General features: G+C 41.8%; 1 protein-coding gene and 1 non-coding gene across 3 annotated transcripts in view; both read left to right on the forward strand.

Annotated features, from left to right (window-relative positions):
* BASP1 (brain abundant membrane attached signal protein 1) overlaps window positions 1-22,040 on the forward strand; it is a 109,462-nt gene that overhangs the window by 59,397 nt on the left and 28,025 nt on the right. The window lies entirely within an intron of this gene.
* Window positions 12,951-13,055, forward strand: LOC116457208 (U6 spliceosomal RNA). The gene has a single exon (XR_004244966.1). It is a non-coding gene; the product is annotated as a U6 spliceosomal RNA (small nuclear RNA).

Raw genomic sequence — 22,040 nt, forward strand, 5'->3', positions numbered from 1 at the left:
CAGGCTGGTCACAAATGCCTAACCTCAAGTGATCTGCTCGCCTTGGCCTCCCAACGTGCTGGGATTACAGGCGTGAACCACCATGCCCGGCCAATAACTCGTTTTTCTAAGGAAGAAAGAAAGAATCTCAATTAACAATTGGTGATGACAGTGCCTCCCAAGGCTTCTCATAATCACCCAACCTCAGGTAAACAGGGTGAATGCCACTCTATTGACAGGAGGTTTATTGTGGCACTGGGTTTTCCTCAGTAGCCCTGGTGATCTGTTGTTGAGAACCCAAGCTCAGATTTCCCAAGGCTCACCCAACTGGACTTTAGAAACCTGGTTCCAGAATTTTCAAATGTTTGGTTTTCAGACAAATAGTAACAAGTGTTTGTACCAATGTTCTCCAGAAGGTTGTTAAGACAAGATTGATAATGCTTCCCAGGTATGTGTTTCTTTTTCTGACTCACAGCTGCATGTTACTAGTTTTCCTCATCTGATGATTGACTGATGGAAAGTCTCATTGAAGGTTTGGTTATCCTTTCATTGGTAGAAGAGAATAAAACAGGACATAAGTGGCTTATTCCATTCACCTCTACTTTTCTATTGTAACTAGATTTATTTCTGCCATCCAGACAGAGAGCCTGGGCTTTGACTTCATCTGTATCAAAGTTTTCTGGGTGGGCAGGTACAGGGGGTCACCATAAGAGAACTCAACTGACCACAATGCAGAGAGAGGTAACTATCCAATGGAATGGTAACATGGTTCCACTATGACAAGAACTGTAGTATTAAATGAAATGAATTCTTAATGGGAAAGGAGTCCTGTGAATATTTCTAAGTTGTTATGTTTGACTTAACTAACTCTTAAATGCGGGGAATTTAACTAAAAAGTGAATTTAACAAAGAAGTGAATTTAAAAGCCAACAAGCTTCATATCTCTCCACCTCACCCCAAACCCGTGTTAATTAGCCCTTCTTGCTTAAATCAGATCACCTTGTTGAACTTTAATGCTGTGACTAGCAATGTATTCTTTGACCATATCCTTGTTTCCAGCAAAAAATACTGCCATGTTAAGGGGAGAAGGAAGTGATGGATAGAGGGACCAGTTGGCAGATTGGGACACATGTACACACACTATTCCTTTAACTTGCTTTCTTTAGACCCGTAGTTCCTACCTGTGAGTCTCATTTCTGTATTGATCCGCATTGGCTAAGCATACAACTAAAGGGGAATTCTTTGTCTTTTCTTCAGTGAGCTAGCCAGGAATCTCAGAAAAAGGGCAAAGAAGTCCAGAATGATGTAATGCTGCAAAAAATGTTACTGCTGTTTCTAAGGGGAGTGGAAGAAACCCAAGCCAGTTTTGAATTGAGTATGCTTCCTGTTGGAAGGGGGTGAGAATTCAGGGATGTATACCTATTTAAAAAAAAACAACAAAACTCTTAGGATATCACACAGTGTGGCAAACCAGCAAGCCCTGACCTGTTAGCAGTTGTTTGCGTAGTTTACCAGGTGGAGAAAGCATCCACAGATAGAACCAAATGTTTGAGGACACTAACATGCACTGTAGTTAGTGTGAGGTTTAATTGGCTGGGGACACATTTCCATTTAAATCTGACTCCGATAACACATTTAACTACTTCCCTAGATAATTACACAGTTCCAGGCTCGAGAGAGGAAAAGGCACCTGTAAGCAGTGGGATGTCTTGTTAAATAAGGTTTGAAAACCCTTCCGAAAAGGAAGAAATGGCTGTACTTGGGGACGTTTGAGCATAGTAATTGTGCAGCCTTGCTGCTGGCTGAGGGGAGGGGAAAGAAAGCCCTTCGTTTCTGCTCCAAGAAGTGTTCAAATTCCCCTTATGTGGGCAGAATTTTTGGTAAGTACAATACAGGAAGCAAAACTGCATTGTTCTAGGTCAGCAGTCAATGACCTCTTTTTTCTGAGCCCCTCTGTTCCCTCCTCACTGTGTGTTCAGGGGACGAAAGCACAGAGCAGGAGAAGAGGAAGGGAAGTCTGGGAGAGGCTGGGAAGATGCACCCGCATTAACACAAGTTGGGGAGGCACCAGTGCTCTGCTCCTCTGTCTACTCAGGCTGCCATAACAAAATAACAGATGGGATAACTTAACCAAAATATATTTTTTCATAGTTCTGGAGGCTGGAAGTCCAAGACCAACATGTTGGTAGGGTTGGTTTTTTTTTTTTTTTTTGATGGAGTCTTGCCCTGTCACCCAGGCTGGAGAGCAGTGGCACTATCTTAGCTCACTGCAACCTCTGCCTCCCGGGTTCAAGCAATTCTCTGCCTCAGCCTCCCAAGTAGGTGGGATTATAGGCGTGTGCCACCACACCTGGCTAATTTTTTTGTATTTTTAGTAGAGATAGGGTTTCACCATCTTGGCCAGGCTGGTCTTGAACTCCAAAGTGCTGGGATTACAGGCGTGAGCCGCCGCACGTGGCCCAGACTTGAGTTTTCTAAATCTGAATGGAATGATCCTGGGGAAGCTCATTTTAAAATCTCCTACCCAGAGCGGCAATGGTAGAGAGCCCTTCTTGTTCTAGACAGAAGAGTTGACCAGATGCCACTTTAAAATCCTATTCTAGCATCTGTGCTTTCTGTTAGCGATTCATCAGACAGACTGTTAACGGTGGAACCGATTTTACTGGATAGAGACTTGGGGTTGAAGACAGAAGGCAGGGGCTTGAATAGAAGCAAGTGCAGGAAGAGTGGTGGGGGTTTTGACAGAAAGTTTATGAATCAGTGGGACACCGAGGAAAGGGAAGTGTGTGTCGGGAATCATGGGAATCCTCCATGACTGTAGAAAGCAAGGCTAATGAATTTTGGGGCCTTTCCAAGCAACAAAACAAGTAGTGATACTTACAGGGATTCTTTCGAGGGGCATTCTCAGCAAGTGTGGATGTGGGTATGTCTACACTTAACCCTTTTGAGAGGGTCTTTTTTATTATTTTATTTTATTTTTTGAGACAGGGGCTCGCTCTGTGATGCAGGCTGCAGTGCAGTGGTGCCATCTCAGCTCACTGCAACCTCCACCTCCCGAGTTCAAGTGATTCTCCTGCCTCAGCCTCCCGAGTAGCTGGGATTACAGGTGTGTGCCACCATGCCCGCCTAATTTTTGTCTTTTGTTTTAGGGGAGATGGGGTTTCATCATGTTGGCCAGGCTGGTCTCCAACTCCTGACCTCAAATGATCCACCCGCCTTGGCCTCCCAAAGTGCTGGGATTACAGGTCACTGCGACCAGCCCTAGAGGGTCTTTTTAAAACAGTTTACAACTTTTAGGTGTACCCTGTCAAGTAATTCAGTTATTGCTTTCCTGGCTCAAATTTAAGGTCACATTACGTAACTCTGGCAATACAAATATTGCCTCATGAATCCCCAGTGAAATTGGGCATAACAATTTAATTTTACTACACTAGATAAACAAACCACTGGTCTTAAAAATAATTGAAACTTGATGCTATTTAATGTCTTCTATAAAAACTTTCACTGGTTAATTGTTTTCTACATAAAACATAGGATGTAAGTTATTGTAGAATTTAAAAATTTTAACTCTTAAAATTTATGCAGTGTCTATTTTCAATGCAATGTCAGTGAGGACCTTTAGCACTCACTTTCCTGGTAGATAGCACCTTCTTCCAATCATGCCAGAAAACTAGGCTTGTCTCCTGGAATTCCCCATATGGCCTCCTTCCTGGGTAGTGAAACTCACATATGTCCATTTCCCTCTACTTGAAGCCTTGAATCTAGTGGAAGCTTCTATCCTCTCCTGGATCACTGCCATAATACTCTCCTAAATCCAAGCATGACATTCCTCTGCTTAAGATTTTAGACCTAACTCTCCATTAAACCTGGAATAAAATGCCGGCTCTCAGCATGTTCACCTTCTATTTTCGTCTTTTACCTCCATTCCTACACACTCTCTCACCCACCCTCTTCAGCCATACTGACAGCCTCTCAGGTCTCCCAGGGCTCCAAGCCCATGCCTATTGTTTCTTCTGACTGGAATATTCTTTTCCCCACCGTTACAGTTACTCCTGGTTCAGGTCTCAGCTTAAATGTCACTCTTGCAAAGATGCTCCCACACCTCCTGGCACTGGGCATTTTTGTCCCTGCATTTGCCAGAATTGATGAGATTATGTAATGTCTCTGCTCCTCTAGATTAAAACATCCAGGAGGCAGGGATGTGTCTGTTTTGTGGACCTGTAACAGTGCCCTATAACAATTTCTGATCCATACCAAGCACCCCATGTCTGTTCAGTGTTGAAGGTTGTCTACGGTACATTATGTTCATGGAGAACACGTGTTTGGCAGCTGAGATGACTTCCATAAATGGGCCAAAATGTCACCTCATCAGTTGTGCTTACTATGAAGATGAATAGCTGATGAACTCCAATTACAGTAATTATTCTGTTTCCAGGCAATAACCTTAGTAGTAATTGTTCTAAAGCCCTGAGACATTACAAGTAATGAGCACTGATGGCTCATGCATCTGAGCGTCCTCCCAAGGTAGAGTCTGAAATGAAAAATGAAGCTGTGTATTATTTGAGGGAGACAAATAGTATTACATTGTGGGAACCTTTCAGAAACACAACACGATGAGTGAAAGCTGAGGATATTGTGGTTACACTCCTCGTGTGTCCTTCCAGGTTATTGAATGCTGTTGGTCTGCTTTGGATCAATCATTATTGAACAACTTAACTGAATGCATTTTAGTAACAGCCTTTGTGAAGTTGCGAACATCAGGCCCCTAGAAAAGCAGGTGGCTTGAAATCTTTACACATTAGTCAATTATAAACCTAATGAAGTAAAACTGAATTTAGCTCTAATTCTGCGCTGTGACTACTTACTCTGCATCGTGAGTTCTGCGAGGTTAGGACCTTGCTTTGTTCATCTTTGGATGTCAGTTTCTAGCACCTAACCGAACCTGTGGTCCAGTAAAGGGCTGGATACGTGGAAGGGCATGTTTCATGGCCATGTGACATCATGCTGTGCAAATAAGGCACATTTCAGAATGCTGTCCTTTTCTTTACTTTCACATCTAGGAACCAGCTTGTAAGGTACCTTTGGCAAATACCACCGTGGATTTTTCTTTTTCTTTTTTTTGGAGGAGGAGGTAGGGGCACAACTAAGACATCATTTGTGATTTACTCCCCCTCCTCTTCCATGTCACATACCTCTTAGTTGGTCAACATTCACCTTCTGCTGTCTCATTTCTGAGACATGAGACAGCCATCGGCCTTAGTTTTAACTAGGATTATTAGAAATATTTTTGTGTCCATCTTGAGATCTCTCATCAGATCAATGTCTAGTTTTCTTTTGCTGATTCTTATTGATGGAATTCTTATTAAATAAAAAAAGTTTGTAGCTTTTCACAATGGTATGAAATTGATTTCTAAAGTAACCTGTAGTTAAATAATAATGCAGGGTTCCAGTAAGCATGTCTAGTTCTAGCAATACAATTTACTCATTCCAAAGCATTTCTGGATGTTAATCCTTTATTTGCAAAATTTTTATTTTCATAGGCTTCTGGTTTGCATATTAAAACTATAGTTGTAGTTGAGGTGATGGTAGGGGTCTTTATTGTCTATACCTGTGAGCTGGGTTGAAATATAAGACATTCTCATACCATCTCTATAATCTATGCCATAAACACTTGGCACTTTATTAAATCAATACTTGGTCTGAAGATTGTCTCATTTTAAATGAATTCAGCTCATGAATTGGCCAGTGGCAACCTCTTCAGCTGAAGCTCCTATATCTCCTTCCCCTTCTTCGTGTTCCTCGCCTTACATACAGCAGATACTCCCTGGGTAAGATCTGAAGGAGGTGGCTGTGGGTCATCTAGTCCAGAGGGCCATGTCAGTGTTATTTAAGTCAGGTAGTAGAATGGGAAGGGCAGTTTGCAATTAATTTTTTAATGTTTCGAGTCTCTAATGCACCATACTGCCTCCTGATTTCTCACAGACTTACTGTATGTTTTGTTTGGAAGCCTTGGCTCATCTTGTAGGTTGTGTACTTAGCTGGAATGACACGGTATCGATGGTTGAGCAGCAATTTATGACACAGACGAGTAACTAGGTGACTGATACGCCTTTTGATGTGTATTTCCAAGTAGATGATATTTTCTTTTTTTTTTTTCAACCTTCTGATATGATTTGCTAGTTATGGTGATGGTGTCATTTTGGTTTTAAAACTGGAAAATACAGGCCAGGCGCAGTGGCTCACACCTGTAATGCCAGCACTTTGGGAGGCTGAGGCAGACGGATTGCCTGAGTTCAGGAGTTCTACACCAGCCTGGCTAACATGGTGAAACCCCGTCTCTACTAAAAATACAAAAAAATTAGCTGGGCGTGGTGGCACATGCCTGTTGTCTCAGCTATTTGGGAGGCTGAGGCAGGAGAATTGCTTCAACCCAGGAGGTGGAGGTTGTAGTGAGTTGAGATCGCGCCACTACACTCCAGCCTGCATGACAGAGTGAGACTCAGTCTCAAAAACAAACAAACAAACAAAACAAAAAAACAAAACTGGGAAATACAAACAAGCCCAAGGAGTGATTGGTAGATGTTTAGATTCTACCATTTCTCAACTTTAGGAAATGTCTGTGTGGGTCTCAGTCTTCTGCTATTGTAGGCACACACCATACTTCAACTGTATGAAGATTATTCTATTCCTGCTCTATAAATATGTTATTGGATTGGATGAGCAAGATATACACTTATGCATTTGAAACCATAAGTAAAAAAATATATAGTTAAAAGGTACAAATAATTGCTTTTGTGATGAATTTGTTCTTTAAATGAAAGATCAGTGGCATTTGTTCACGTATTTCTCAGATAAAACTTCCTAAAAGTGGTCCAAGTGGCTTCAAAATGCCAAGAATACGTTGCAAACTTGTTTTTCTGTATACAAAGGAACAGCTGACATGAGGTTTTTCTACCTTGTGAATGCAACGTGGGAACGTACAAACCACATTAAAATATGGCCAGAATTAATGTTTGTTTATTGATGGAGTTGGGAGATGCAACTCCTTTAAGTAGCTTACAATGGGTGAAGGCAAACAAGGAAATCAGTAATTACAGTGAAGCAAATGTTGGTCTGTAGATACATGGGGTAGAGATATAAACAGCAGATAGTCACTAAGTTTACTACTCTGATCAATTATATTCTTTTTCTTCAATCTGTCCCTAGATCCACCTCTTTTGCCTGACTAAGCCATGTGAGATATTCCAGTTCAATTGGCTATTATTTAAAGAGTTTTATGTGAATATCACTGTAGAGGATATGGAAGAATTCAGCATCGATTACATTTAGTTCAAAGGTCTTAATCACTAGATAGAAGAGCGATTTACACATCTTAAATTTCCATCAGAAAGCAGGTATTTGGGGATTAGAAACTGAAGGAAAAGATTTCCAAGAGTAGCTAGTTCTTAAAACCCAGTAAGAATATGCTTTAGCTCTTGAACACGGTGTTTGTGGTTACTGTCGGACTCCTTGGGGAAGTGTCTTCTGCTGGGGCTCTCACCTGACAGGCTAACTGCATTAAGATGGGCCACTCAGCTTGAGAAACAGGAAGAATTGCTGTTGCTCCCATCTGCTATTTATATATTTTTCTTTTTTTTTTTTTTCGAGACTGAGTCTCGCTCTGTCACCCAGGCTGGAGTGCAGTGGTGCGATCTTGGCTCACTGAAAGCTTCGCCTCCCAGGTTCATGCCATTCTCCTGCCTCAGCCTCCCAAGTAGCTGGGATTACAGGTGCCCGCCACCAGGCCGGGCTAATTTTTTTTGTATTTTTAGTAGAGACGGGGTTTCACCGTGTTAGCCAGGATGGTCTCGATCTCACGACCTCGTGATCAGCCCGCCTCGGCCTCCCAAAGTGCTAGGATTACAGGCGTGAGCCACTGCACCCAGCCTGCTCTTTATGTTTTTTCGTATGAATTACATTTCCTTACATCCCTATTCAGACGTTGATGTTACTTTTGCTCAAAAGTGCTCCTTTCTCTTGACTCCTGAGTTGCAAATAGCTTACCAAGGTAGCTGGGACTCTTGACCATGATGTTTTTTAAAATGAAATCTGTCAACAAACGAAGGGCAGGATTGGTTAACTAATATTTTATCATTCCTCTAGCCTTCCTCCTCCAGCTTGATTTATACTAACCACCATCTGAAATTGATGATTGTTTCTCATGACCCCACAGGGAGATTCCTTGGATGTGGGAACTCTGCCTGATTTTTGTTTTCCTAGACTTTCAGACACTACTTGGCCCAGAGTAATTGCTCTTTATGAATCACTGCTTTAGTCCAAGCTTGTCCAGTCCTCTGCCCAGGACTGCTTTGAATGTGGCCCAACACCAGTTTGTAAACTTTCTTAAAACATGAGACTTTTTTTTCTTTTTTAGCTCATTAGCTATTGTTAGTGTATTTTATGTGTGGCCCAAGACAATTCTTCTTCCAGTGTGGCCCAGGGAAGCCAAAAGATTGGACACCCCCACCCTTGCGTTTAGTCTTGAAGACTATTCTACCTTGGGGGAGAAAAGCAAAAATGATTTCTTATTACATGTATTTAAACCAGTATTTACATTTGTAGGGATCTTGGGCAGGTTATCCAGAGAGCGAGTTTCTTTTCTTTTCTTTTTTTTTTTTTTTTTGAGACGGAGTTTCGCTCTTGTTGCCCAGGCTGGAGTGTAATGGCGTGATCTCGGCTCACTGCAGCCTCTGCCTCCTGGGTTCAAGCAATTCTCCTGCCTCAGCCTCTGGAGTAGCTGGGATTACAGGCACCTGCCACCATGCCCGGCTAATTTTTTGTATTTTTAGCAGAGATGGGGTTTCGCCTTCTTGGTCAGGCTGGTCTTGAACTCCTGACCTTAGATGATCCGCCTGCCTCTGCCTCCCAAAGTGCTGGGATTACAGGCGTGAGCCACCGTGCTCGGCCGAGAGCTAGTTTCCTGATTGATAAAATGTTCACTCCTTGTTGATATCCTCTCCTGTGTAGTTAGGTGGCTACTGAATATATCCTGAGAGCAGGTCCTAAGAGTTTATTTTTCATGTTATTGTTGGAAAAAAAACCCAGAAATATTTTAATAATAGGAATTAAAGATATGAAGACCCTGATACCTGAAAGCTGAGTGATTCAAATATGGTGAGCAATGCACTCTTAACTAGACCCATATCTTAAGGGAAAAAAATGTTCTTAGTAGTTTTTCTTGGTATCTTCTAATCTTCAGAAAATTCTTAATAGGCAGTCTTGATGTAAATAAATCACAATTCTGTATATTTAAAAAGCTGCTTGTGCTACTGTGTCATTCCTCTGGAATTTTCAAAAGCTGAGATCTTTCTGTATACTTTGAAAGCTAATGAAATCTACCAGCCCACCGGGTAGTAAACCAAGAATTCTCGATGGAGGTATTGTAAAGAAAGGTGGTAAGGCGGCTGGGCGGGTGGCTCACGCCTGTAATTGCAGCACTTTGGGAGGTCGAGGCGGGCGGATCACGAGGTTAGGAGATCCAGACCATCCTGGCTAACACGTGAAACCCCGTCTCTACTAAAAATTCAAAAAATTAGCCGGGCGCAGTGGCGGGCGCCAGTAGTCCCAGCTTCTCGGGAGGCTGAGGCAGGAGAATGGCGTGAACCCGGGAGGCGGAGCTTGCAGTGAGCCGAGATCGTGCCACTGCACTCCAGCCTGGGCGACAGAGCGAGACTCCGTCTCAAAACAAAACAAAACCAAACAAAACAAAAAAGAAAGAAAGGTGATAAGGCTATCTAATGAAGGACCCAAAGAACTCTCACTGAGCTCACCCAGAATGCTTTTCTGGATTGAAGCACAGACTGAGAACCTGTTCTTAACGTCAGTGACTTCGGTATGGCTCATTTTGAAGAAAGGAAACTGCCTAAATCTATGGTTGACTTGCACACATTATAGGTCTCTGGAAATAAGATGCTTAAACAGGTTCTACAATCTGGTTCTTGCTAGGTGAGTGTGCCCTGACATAGCTTTCTTTTTTTTTTTTTTGGGTGATGGACTCTCGCTCTGCCACTCAGGCTGTAGTGCAGTAGCTTACTGCAACCTCCACCTCCTGGGTTCAAGTGATTCTCCTGCCTCAGCCTCCCGAGTAGCTGGGACTTGCAGGCATGCACCACCATGCCTGGCTAATTTTTGAATTTTTAGTAGAGACAGGGTTTCACCATGTTGGCCAGGCTTGTCTTGAATTCCTCACCTCAAGTGATCCACCCACCTCGGCCTCCCAAAGTGCTGGGATTACAGGCATGGTGTAATCCGGCCTGTGTCCGGCCCCCTGACATTGCTGTCTAAAGTAAGATTACCTGTAGTTCTCAGTGTTAGCCAAGCATGTATGAAACACAACGTATATTAAGAGGCTGTTTAATTACATAAATGCTTATTTGGGGGATTCTTGTTCTCAGTGGCCTTCTCTCTTTTGGATGGATATACACAGTTTGATTGGCACTGGTATTGACACTTTATTTGGTTTGTGACTTGTTTGTCTGGGTGCCTATTAATATATTTTTTCTATTTAAACTGCCCTCTTTTTTTCAGTACAGCACTGGACATTTTCTTTGAAATCTTCCAGAATCATTTGGTTGTCTTCCTCATCTCAGCTGTCTTATGCAGGAAAAGTGGTCACTGTTCAGTCAATTCAGTCTGCATAGCTGGCTATCTGAGTTTTTTTATTGAAACCAAAATAAAACTTTAAAGAAACAGAAGAAGCTGAGCCTCATTCCCCTCCCTTTCAACTAACACCTACTGATGTTTAACTTGGAAATAATTTGATGTTTATTTGATGAAACCTGTAGTTAAGTGTTAATGGAGACTAACGTCAAGCTTCAGAACAGTGAGGAGAAACCTTTAGTATTGTGTGTCTAGCATTTGATGCAAGTGCTCTGTGGAACCCATGGAAGCTGGGATAAAAATGCTCGCCTGATCCCCAAATAGTCTCATCTGAATGTACTGAGGCATCACCGCATTCATTCCAAATGTGAACCTGACCTACTTTTCCCCTTCATCTCCTGCCATCTCTTCCCTAGTTTGTCATCTTTTCCAGCACCACAAATGGTTCATACTTTCTGATAAATATCTGATGTATGGCATCAATTATATGACTATTTAAACATGACTCATAGTGAACTGTATTTAAATATTGATATGACTGCATGCGTTTTCAAAGAATATGTGGAATGTTCTTTTTGAGTGTCAGTTATTAATCACCTGTTTTCTGTTCAACTTTGGTTATCTTCAGTAAATTTTAATATCTTTCCCTTCATGAGGACTTCCCAGCTGTCTGATCAATGGGTAGGAAAGGACAGTTGGTTCAGTGCTTGCTCATGTTAGCCCTGTAAGAAGACAGCTCAGTTTAGTTCATCCAATAGTTAGGGAATAAAACCACACAATTCCCTTCCTTACTTGATATCAATCAACACTTGACTAAATCTTATACCCTGTCTTCAGCTGTTTTTTTTTTCTTTTTTGAGATGGAGTCTTGCTCTGTTACCCAGGCTGGAGTACAGTGGCATGATCTCAGCTCACTGCAACCTCTGCCTCCTGGGTTCAAGCGATTCTCCTGCCTCCGCCTCCCGAGTAGCTGGGACTACAGGCGCCCGCCACCATGCCTGGCTAATTTTTTGTATTTTCAGTAGAAACGGGGTTTCACCGTGTTAGTCAGGACGGTCTCGATCTCCTGACCTCGTGATCCGCCCCCCTCAGCCTCCCAAAGTGCTGGGATTACAGGCGTGAACCACTGCGCCCAGCCCAGCTCTTTTGTAAAGAAAGCTTTGGCAAATGTGGAAATTCTCCCTATTCACTACGGTAAATAATTCTTGAGGTCACTAAACTCAGGATCTAAATAAAACAGATCAATGTGTTAGTACATGGAACAGAAGGCCATATTTTTGGTGATAACCGTTGACCCCACACTCACCCTGGGGTCTTGGTGTCAATGTCAGGATGTGTTTAAATACCCTAGGCTGTCAATCTTGTAATACAACTTTGGTTATCATTCTTCTAGAGCCTTGCAAAGTAAAGCTGATCCTAGTTAGGATCCAGTTAGGAATTTGGATATATGTGTTGTATTTGCATGTGATACTGCCCTTCATTTGAAAACACAGTCTTAAATTAGTGAAGTAAAACTCTTTTAGTCTGGATTACCCCCAGAATCTGTGAATTTGTACTAATTTAAAATCCTCTTTGCTAGTAACCGTTGTAATGAGGTCTTTGGAAATTTTATCCTGGTAGCATGGAGGTGTTGCTTCTTTTCATTTGTCTAGTTTTTTAGTCAGAACTGTTTATAGAAATGTAATTTTAAAGTGACCCTGTGCTATGGTTTGAATATATGTGTTCCACCAAAATTCCTATGTTGGAACCTAATGCCCAGTGTGATAGTATTAAGTAAGAGCTGGGGCCTTTGGGAAATGTCGATGTCATGATTATTCCACCTTCACTAATGGGATTAGTGGTCTTATAAAACATGTTGGGAAAAAAATAAAAATAAATAAATAAATAAAGAACAGGTTGGAGCCCAGGAGTTTGAAGCTGGGGTGAGCCGTGATCATGCCATTGCACTCCATCCTGGGCAACAGAGTGAGGCTCTGGCCGGGCGTGGTGGCTCACGCCTGTAATCCCAGCACTTTGGGAGGCCGATGTAGGCAGATCACCTGAGGTCAGAAGTTCGAAACTAGCCTGGCCAACATGGTGAAATCCTGTCTCTACTGAAAAATACAAAAATTAGCCAGGCATGGTGGTGGGCACCTGTGATTGCAGCTCCTCAGGAGGCTGAGGCAGGAGAATCACTTGAATCTGGGAGGTGGAGGTTGAAGTGAGCCGAGATTGCGCCATTGCACTCCAGCCTGGGTGACAGAGTGAGACTCCTCTCAATAAAATAAAGTAAAATAAAATAATAAAATAAAAAACAAAGTGAGGCTCTGACTCTTTAAAAAAAGAGAAATAATGTGCCCACTTCATCAGCACATATACTAAAATTGGAACCATATAGAGATGAACATGGCTGCTATGCAAGAATGACAGTGCAAGTTTGTGAAGCGTTCCACATGTTTTGAAAAATAAAAAATAAAAAAGGTTGAAAGGAGTGCCCTAATCCGCTTTTGTCTTTGATCTTGGACTTCCCAACCTACAGAACTGTGAGAAGTAGGTATTGATTCTTTATAAATCACCCAATCTAAGGTATTTTGTTAGGGCAGCAGGAATGGACTAAGACACCTACTAAACAAAAAGACAAAACTGTTGTGATTTTGATCTTAAGTTGGAAACATAAAACCATCGTTACAGAGAAGGCAAAACTAGGCAAAGATTTATTTTTTCAATGGCATTGTAAAATATTTAATAATCTCTTTTAATTGTAACATTACAAAATAACAACTTCTAGTCTGCTGAGCACAGGCTTGCCTAGTGCTTACCATGTGCCAGGCAGGCCACATTCTAAGCTTTACACAGATTGACATTTTACTTTTTTTTTTTTTTTATCTTGAGGCAGAGTTTTGCTCTGTTGCCCAGGCTGGAGTGCAGTGATGTGATCTCGCCTCACTGCAACTCCCGCCTCTCAGATTCAAGCGATTTTTGTGCCTCAGCCTCCTGAGTAGCTGGGATTCTAGACATGTACCACCAGGCCCGGCTAATTTTTGTGTTTTTAGTAGAGATGAGGTTTCGCCATGTTGGCCAGGATGGTCTTGAACTCCAGGCCTCAAGTGATCTGCCTGCCTCAGCCTCCCAAAGTGTTGCGGTTACAGGAGTGAACCACTGCGCCCGGCCCAAAGATTGACATTTTAAAATACAGCAGCTAGATGAGGTGGATTCTATTATTATCCCATTGTACAAATGAAGAAACTGTGGCACAGAGAAATAAATAATAGGTTACGTAGCCAGTGTCACCCAGAACATCTTAGTTCATGTTGCATGTCTCTCATTTGCTGGAAGCATATCAGTCAACAAGAAAATTATTGTTTTGCTTCCAGTTTGAGTAAGGTTCCTGTGACTTCTTTAAGTGCTGTATATTTGCTGCATTTGCTGGGAGTGAACGAGGCCCCAAAGCTTTCGTAGATCTGTGCGGGAACTGGAGTGAGCCAGTGTGTGCCACCATGGGTGTCCATCGATGTTCTCTCCTCCTGTCCCTTCAACTGTGCTCTGCGGGAGTCAGGCCTGTGGGGACAGTCAGGCCTGTGGGGACAAAACAGAAGCTCCAACCAAGAGCTGCAGGATTTAAGGACAAGGCTGCAAAACAAGTACATGGAGCTGGCACGCAAACTCAGGGCTTTCTGAAACGCAAACTTCAGCTTTTAATTAAATAGGGGTAGGAAGGGACTCTCAACCGAGATACTGAACTGCACTGTGTCTCTACAAAATGCGAGTGTCCCACATTTTAAGGGTGAATGGATATCTCTAAAAGAAAACACCTCTCTCATTCATGTCTATTCTGTATGCTTTCTTGATTGGCTGAGAAAGGAGTGAAATCATGCTCTCCTTTCATTCCCCTCCTTCGACTAGGAAGGCGTTCTTTGATGCACCATTAATAGTGTTAGCAATTACTCTCAACCATAGTGAATGTGTAACTCTTGTTTTCATTTAAATTTGATCAATGACTCAGTTGTTATTAAAATGCGAGAAATAGTAGAAGTTTTTGTATATATACACCTGTGATGAGTGCGGGTGAGAATGGTCCTGTGGCTTTATTTCTCTTTTTTGTTCGACTTTATTTTTTAGATCAGTTTCATGTTCACACGAAATCGAGTGGAAGGTACGGAGGTTTCCCATACAAGTCTTGCGCTCCCCCATGCATAGTTTCCCTCATTATCAACATCCCCCAGCAGAGTACATCTGTCACAATTGATAAACTTGCATTGACACATCATTGTCACCCAAAGTCCTTTGTTTACATTAGGGTTCCCTCTTGGTGTTGTACCTTCTATGAATTTGGACAAATTTATAATGACACGTATCTCCAATTAGAGTAGCATAATTTTATCTCTTTATAAATGCTCAAGTCAGGGCTTCTTACTTTAATTTAAGGGGGATTAAATGATCGTAAGTGCATTTGTTACGTCATTGTACTTATTAATAATCTGTTTAAAGTATCTGTAATGCTTTGTGTTATACCTTTAAACAACAGAAAAGGTTGTTATTTGTAACAGTACATCCTTGCTCTGCGTGCTAATGTCCTTGAGGAGTCGAAGTAAATCTAGGGAAAAAAAAGTCAATTCAGTTTTAAAAAAAAAAAAGGTAATCGTAAGCATTTTTTTCCTTCTGAAAGGATTTCTTTGTGTTTGGGGGCAGGGAGGACATGTCTTGAAATAAGTGAACATGTGCTTGTGAAATGTTTTTTAAGCGCTCTCGTCCCTGTAAGTCTGTGCCTTTCTGAAAATCTGGGTATGAAACCAGATCATGTGTGTAAAGGGAAAGGGAACATTCTGGAACACCTGTAGTCTGTTGCCCCCAGCAGGTCGACATGCTAACATGCTAGGTGACAAAAGGGCATCATGATAAAGCCACTGAGACTTAAATTCTTGCTTTTTTTTTTTTTTTTTTTTTTTTTTTGAGAAGGAGTCTCATTCTGTCGCCCAGGCTGGAGTGCAGGGCTGCGATCTTGACTCACTGCAACTTCCATCTCCTGGGTTCAAGCAATTCTCGTGCCTCAGCCTCCTAAGTAGCTGGGACTATAGGTGTGGTGCGTACCACCACGTCCAGCTGATTTTTGTATTTTTAGTAGAGACAGGGTTTCGCCACGTTGGCCAGGCTAGTCTCGAAGTCCTGACCTCAGGTGATTTGCCTGCCTTGGCCTCCCAAAGTACTGGAGTTACAGGCATGAGCCACCACGCCCGGCCCCTTCCAACCTTCTTAACTTCAGTTTCTGGTGTCTAACTTGACACTATTGATGTGTGCCTCTTGCTATGAATTAGCAGAAGGTGAGGACTGGCCAGGCACAGAGTAATGCCTCCATAAGGGTTGGCTGTTCCTGCCATTCTCCTGCCTGTTCTAATCGAGATCTCTGTTTCCTTTATAGCATTCACAACACATGGTCATGATTTTATTTGTGAATTTGTCTTACTTGTTTTTGGATTGTGTCTTACCATATGATCTTGTTGTTGGTGAACTTGTCTTATTTATGTGTGACTCTCACCATTTCCCTTCCTAGTCTGTCATGGAAGCTCTATGCCTCCAGACCCTGTGTCTGTCTCCCTAACACCCTGCACCTTGGTTCTCACCGAATGCTTGTCCACTGCCAGCAGAAAACAAAGCACTGCTGTGTCCCTGCAAAGCACTGCAGCTCTTGCCAGAATGTTCATCGTGTGTGACTTTTCAAGTGCAATAAGTCCGGGGTACTATGTGAAATTGGATAAAGATAATTTTTTTGCAAATATATCCTTACATTGTAAACTATCAGCTAGAGTTGAAGTTTTCTAATTGATATTTTAGGTTCTTAAATATTGGAAGATAACTTTTAATTTCATGAGAGTCTATACACGAACATATTTCCAATGTATACCTTCTTGATAAGATTATATGCATTGTACATTCTCGGAATCTGGAGGACACAATAATTAAGTGAAAAGTGGCTTTAACACCATGTGTGCTTTTTCAGAGATGTCAATTAGTCCATGCCAGTGTAATGGGATCTGCTTATAAGTGATCTACTTTGACATCAGACTTGATTCTCTATGGCGTCACTTTTTGTTTGATTTGTTTTGTGTATATAGGTAACAATGATATCAAACCTCAAACATAAATAAAACATAATAGTGTTTTCCAGTATCAGGAAAACAGATTCCTTAAGGATCCCTAATGCATGAGTGTCTAGGGGCCTAGGTTCTAGTTAGTAAACTCCACTAAGTTGAGGATCTGAGACTGGGCACGGCCAGAGGAATCCTGGGAGTCATCGTTTACAACTCTGCATTTTAGGGGTGACGGAGCTCATGACAGAGGGTCTGGGTGTGACCCACGAGCACACTGCTGTTGTTTACATCGTCAGACTTAAGAGTTCTATTTTAGCCTTCATGGGACTTGATAGGAGGGAAGGCATTGAATATATATTTGTGTTGATGTGTATCAAGATACTATAATTATAGTTGTTTTTTTTTTTTTGAAATGGAGTCTTGCTCTGTTGCCAGGCTGTAGTGCGGTGGTGCGATCTTGGCTAACTGCAACCTCCACCTCCCGGGTTCAAGCGATTCTCTTGCCTCAGCCTCCTGAGTAGCTGGGACTACAGATGTGTGCCACCATGCCCAGCTAATTTTGTATTTTTAGTAGAGATGGGGTTTCACCATGTTGGCCAGGCTGGTCTCATGATCCACCTACCTCGGCCTCCTAAAGTGCTGGGATTACAGGCGTGAGCCACCACGCCCGGCTGATACTGTAATTATAATTTTAAGAAATGTACTTAAACATCAGTGTTGAACTGGGATTTTTTTTCCCTATAGTGGCTGTCAAATAATTTATATTTAAAATTATTTTTGCTTTCTCCCATTTTGAAGATGGAGTTTTATGTTATAGTTGTTGATATGACAACATCTTATAAATGCTAAATCTAAATGCCAAATGTATGATATAATTGTATTCAGGAGACCAAATCTGTCAATACCACTTTGTTGTTAATTTATTTTTAAAAATAAGCACTCTTACCTCAGCAATTTAATAAGAGATTAATGATAATAAATTTTATAGGCCTTTAAAAATTAGTAGGCTCTGTGTAGAAAGTTACTTTTTTTTTCTCTTGGCAGAAAATCTCAGTTTTTACTGTTTGGGTCACTTTTTAAAAAAACAAAAACATACAGAGAAAAATTGCTGGAGTGGCCGAAGGAAAAATATAGAAAGGGATAAAAGAAAGATGGAAGAAGAAATTGAGGTCACAGTGAATAAATACATTGCTCAGGATAACTCAGGGGTTAGCAGAAGCCCCAGGATTCAGAACCAAGTCTGTATAATGCCTGAGCTTGTGTGCTGGATTTCATGGAGTCAAAACGTAAAACTAGGGGACAGTAGGGCATTGCTACTAATAAGTCGAATAATATCAATGCGTGGATAGAGAAAAAAAATCAAGAGAATTCCAGGAAAAAAAAAAAAAAACACCGTGGTTAGATGTTTTCTAGAATTTTCTATAATTATTGGAGAAGGCTTCTCTGGGGTATTTGGAGGAGGTCTTTCAGCCAGAAACAATAGCCACAACTTGTCCCAGCTGTGGGATGTGCTTGGCCTCTTTAAAGGACAGTTGAGACTCTCGACAAGAACCCAACACTGTAAAACAAAAGACCTGGCCGGGCGCAGAGGCTCATGCCTGTAATCCCAGCACTTTGAGAGTCCAAGGCGGGTGGATCATGAGGTCAGGAGTTTGAGACCTGTCTGGCCAACATGGTGAACCCGTCTCTACTAAAGATTAAAAAAAAAAAAAAAATCAGCTGGGCGTGGTGGTGCGTGCCTGTTATCTCAGCTACTCGGGATGCTGAGGCAGGAGAATCGCTTGAACCCGGGAGGCAGAGGTTGTGGTGAGCCAAGATCGCACCATTGCACTCCATCCTGGGTGACAGGGCGAGACTGCGTCTCAATAAATAAATAAAAGACCTTTGGAAATGTGGAGACTCTAGACTGCAGGAGATGTAGCCGCCCTGAAAACTGGCTGAACTTTGTTAAATACAACTCATGATTAGAGGAATGAATAGTGCTGTGTTTTGTGCCAACTCACATCTCTGTGACTAGAAGCAGGCTTCTTAGGATATTTGTAACTTGAAGAAATCTGGAAGGACCTCATTCTCTAATTGCCCATTTTCCCAATTTGCTTTACAAATCCTTCTGTGGAAAGTCTTTTTGAAAATAGCGTTTTTGCTCCCTCTTAGCCTCTGGGGTTCTGAACGCTTTGGCAGTGACCATTGAGAATCAGCCTGCCTTCCATCAGTTACCTTGTATCACCTTATAAAAGTCATTTGGCTGTTGCAGTGGCTCACACCTGTAATCCCAGCACTTTGTGAGGCTGAGGCCAGCGGATTGCCTGAGTACAGAAGTTGAAGACCAGCCTGGATAACATGGCGAAACCCTCTGTATCTACAAAAAATACAAAAAATAGCTGGGCATGGTGGCGCACCTGTAGTCCCAGCTACTCCGGAAGCTGAGGTGGGAGGATTGCTTGTGTCAAGGAGGTAGAGGCTGCAGTGAGCCGAGATTGCGCTGTTGCACTCCAGCCTGGGCGACAGAGCCAGATCCTGTCTCTAAATAAATAAATAAGTAGATAGATAAATGCCATTTGGATTTCTGAAAGCAAGGTTTATCTTTTAAATGTCAGTTGGATTTCTGAATCTTGGATTCTTAAAGTTCTGAACATGTAAAGTATAGGCCACTGGATCTCGGAGCTTTTTATCCAGGTGGCCAGAGGCTGAGAAAATGCCCCATAGGTTCTATAAAGGATGTGGATCCTGACTTCATACAGGTCAGCAACTGTGTTACTGTGTTTTTATCTGGTTTAGAGGATGGGAAACCATCAGTGTTATTATTATGCCTTCATTCAATTACGGAAGAAATCGGTTGAATACCACACTGCCCAATGAAGGTAGTTTCTGTATATTTTCAGGCTTTGAGACTGATCTGAAGTTGTGCCTCTAACCACGAATGCTGCTTCTTCAAAAGGTGCCAGTGGTTGGGGGTCAGTTTTGATGTGGCCTATGAAGTTCCTGGCCCAGCACTTAGGCCTGCCTTTCAGGACATAACCCCTCCCCTGGATTTAAGAAATAGAATCTCTTTCAGTGTGAGACAGCTGCAGGAATGAAGTGTGTTCGTATCCGTGTGCTGGCGCTTCGTATGTACATTTATATTGCGTCTTTAACTTAGAAAATCAGTAGACTTTATGTTATGAGAATCAGAGGATAAATGCACTGCAGAGGATGAGAAAATATTTAGCATTTTTGTGGTCTCTCTTCAGCAGTGCTTCCCTCTTTCCTGGAAAAGGACATTGGTGACCAGAGAAATTATGATTCTGTTTGCATCCTAGGCCACCATGGAGTTGTCTTATGTGTAGACTGGCCATAGCCCAGGGTCATCCCTCCTTTCTCCGTCTTGTTCTCAGTTACTTATCATCATTTCCATTCAAACACTTAAATATTCCAGATCTGGGATAGTGGGCAGATGGTTTCATGCTATTCAATATTCTAGTAACTATCTTTTCAATGGTTACCTGTAGTCAGTCACATTGTCAGAATTCTCCCTTCAGCTATAAATGTGACAGTCCCTTGGCTCACACTTAAATTTAGCCCAGTGCTTGTAAACTGTTGAAATTAAAGGACCTGGTTGATACCTAATGTCTGTTATCTGGAGTAGCCTCTGTCGGTAGCTGGATGTGTTCATTTGATGTGAAAACAATTATGTCATAGTTGAGAATAAAAGAATTTTTTTCAGCATGTGCTGTTGCTGTGTGCTGGATAAGACTTTTGTAACTAAAAATTTCCCCAAATGTCAATACATATATGGTATTAATTTTATAGTGGACTATGCTGTGTTACTTTAGATAAAGAGGCTACTGCTGCAGAACCATCAGAAAATATCTGTTTCAGCCCCAGTTGGACATGACTCTCGGGTATGCTGTTGTTTAATAATCATTACATTAGACGGTTCAATGTTTATCCAAAGATTGGACATTCTCATTGCATACATTTAAGGGTTAATAAAACCAAGTTCAGACATTTCAGTATTCTTTTAAACTCTGAATGATGTCCCCTGTAGAATGTGAATGATTTCCAGCCCGAACTATAGCACCATGTCCTAAAACACGCATATTTATGGGTGCCTACAAGATGGCACAGAATGAGTCAACACCATAATCTCTTAAAAAATACGTACCACACTGCAGTTGCGCTTGTTGATAATTTAAAAAGCACATTTACATGTGGTGTGCCTGTTCTAGCGCTCCTTGATTTCCTTCTTCCCTTTGTACCACCATTCCATGGGCTGTAGCATCCTTTAAGTATGGAGGCCCTGCTCCATGTCATAGTAACCATCAACACACACTCTCATCCCCAATTAATTGTAGTTTGCAAAATTATATATGTATTGCATTGTAGAGGCTCATTGGCATAAGTATTACTGTAGACAAACACTTATTAAAATCTAGAGGTCTTTTTTGTATTTTGGTGGCACTATTTTATTTTCTGAGATCTCAAACTTTTACACTTCCAGGGCCCTTGTGAGCTCAGATCCCCTTATTCTGTGCCTGCAGGGCCCATCGCAGGAACCATCCCTGTTGTTGGCCTTGCATTGATGGTGGGCCTGTCCTGTGTGGGGTGCAGTAAATGTGAGTCTTCCTGCAGCCTTCTTGCTTTCATCCAGAAGCAAATTTGCTCAAAACAAGAAGCCATCTGCTCCTCTCTTGGGGATGCCTGTAGCAGCAAGTCAGGATTTTTATCTCCTTGGATTGCAACATTCAGGGCCTTCTGCGTGGTAGATCCGTACTGAGCTTTGGGGCCAGCAAAAGTCTAGATGGGTATGATTAACTGGTGAGGAATTTCAGAAGCCAGATGCAGTTACTGTTCACACCATGAGGCTTTTCCAGTCACATTCAGTCAATGCTAAGGCATTTTCCTGGCATACTCTTTTTTTTTTTAACCCTACCTAAAATCACGTTTTAACCCTTTGAGTTTGAGATCTCAGAAAATAAAATAGTGCCACCAAAATACAAAAAAGAAGACCTCTAGGTTTCAATAAGTGACCACACCTTTTTACCTTTTTTAAACTTCAATTTAGACTGTGTTTTTTTCTATAAATGATTCTTTTGTCTGTAGTAACATTTATCTATCTTTGCATCTTCTGACTTTATTAATTTTTCTTCAACCCACAACTTGATCTAAGTCTTTTTCTTGACCATTTGTAAGGCTTCTCATTCTAATACGTTTTAAGGATTTCCTTATATTTTTACCTATTGCTGACACCCTTCTTGTTGGTGCTGTTTTGTCCACCTATACTGAGGTACACCATTGATTTTAATTTTTTTTCTTATTCTTGTTTTTAAGACTGGAGTCTTGGTCTGTCTTCCAGGCTGGAGTGCAGTGGTGTGATCT

The sequence above is a fragment of the Hylobates moloch genome, unplaced genomic scaffold (genome assembly GCF_009828535.3).
Source record: "Hylobates moloch isolate HMO894 unplaced genomic scaffold, HMol_V3 SCAFFOLD_17, whole genome shotgun sequence".
NCBI lineage: Eukaryota > Metazoa > Chordata > Mammalia > Primates > Hylobatidae > Hylobates > Hylobates moloch.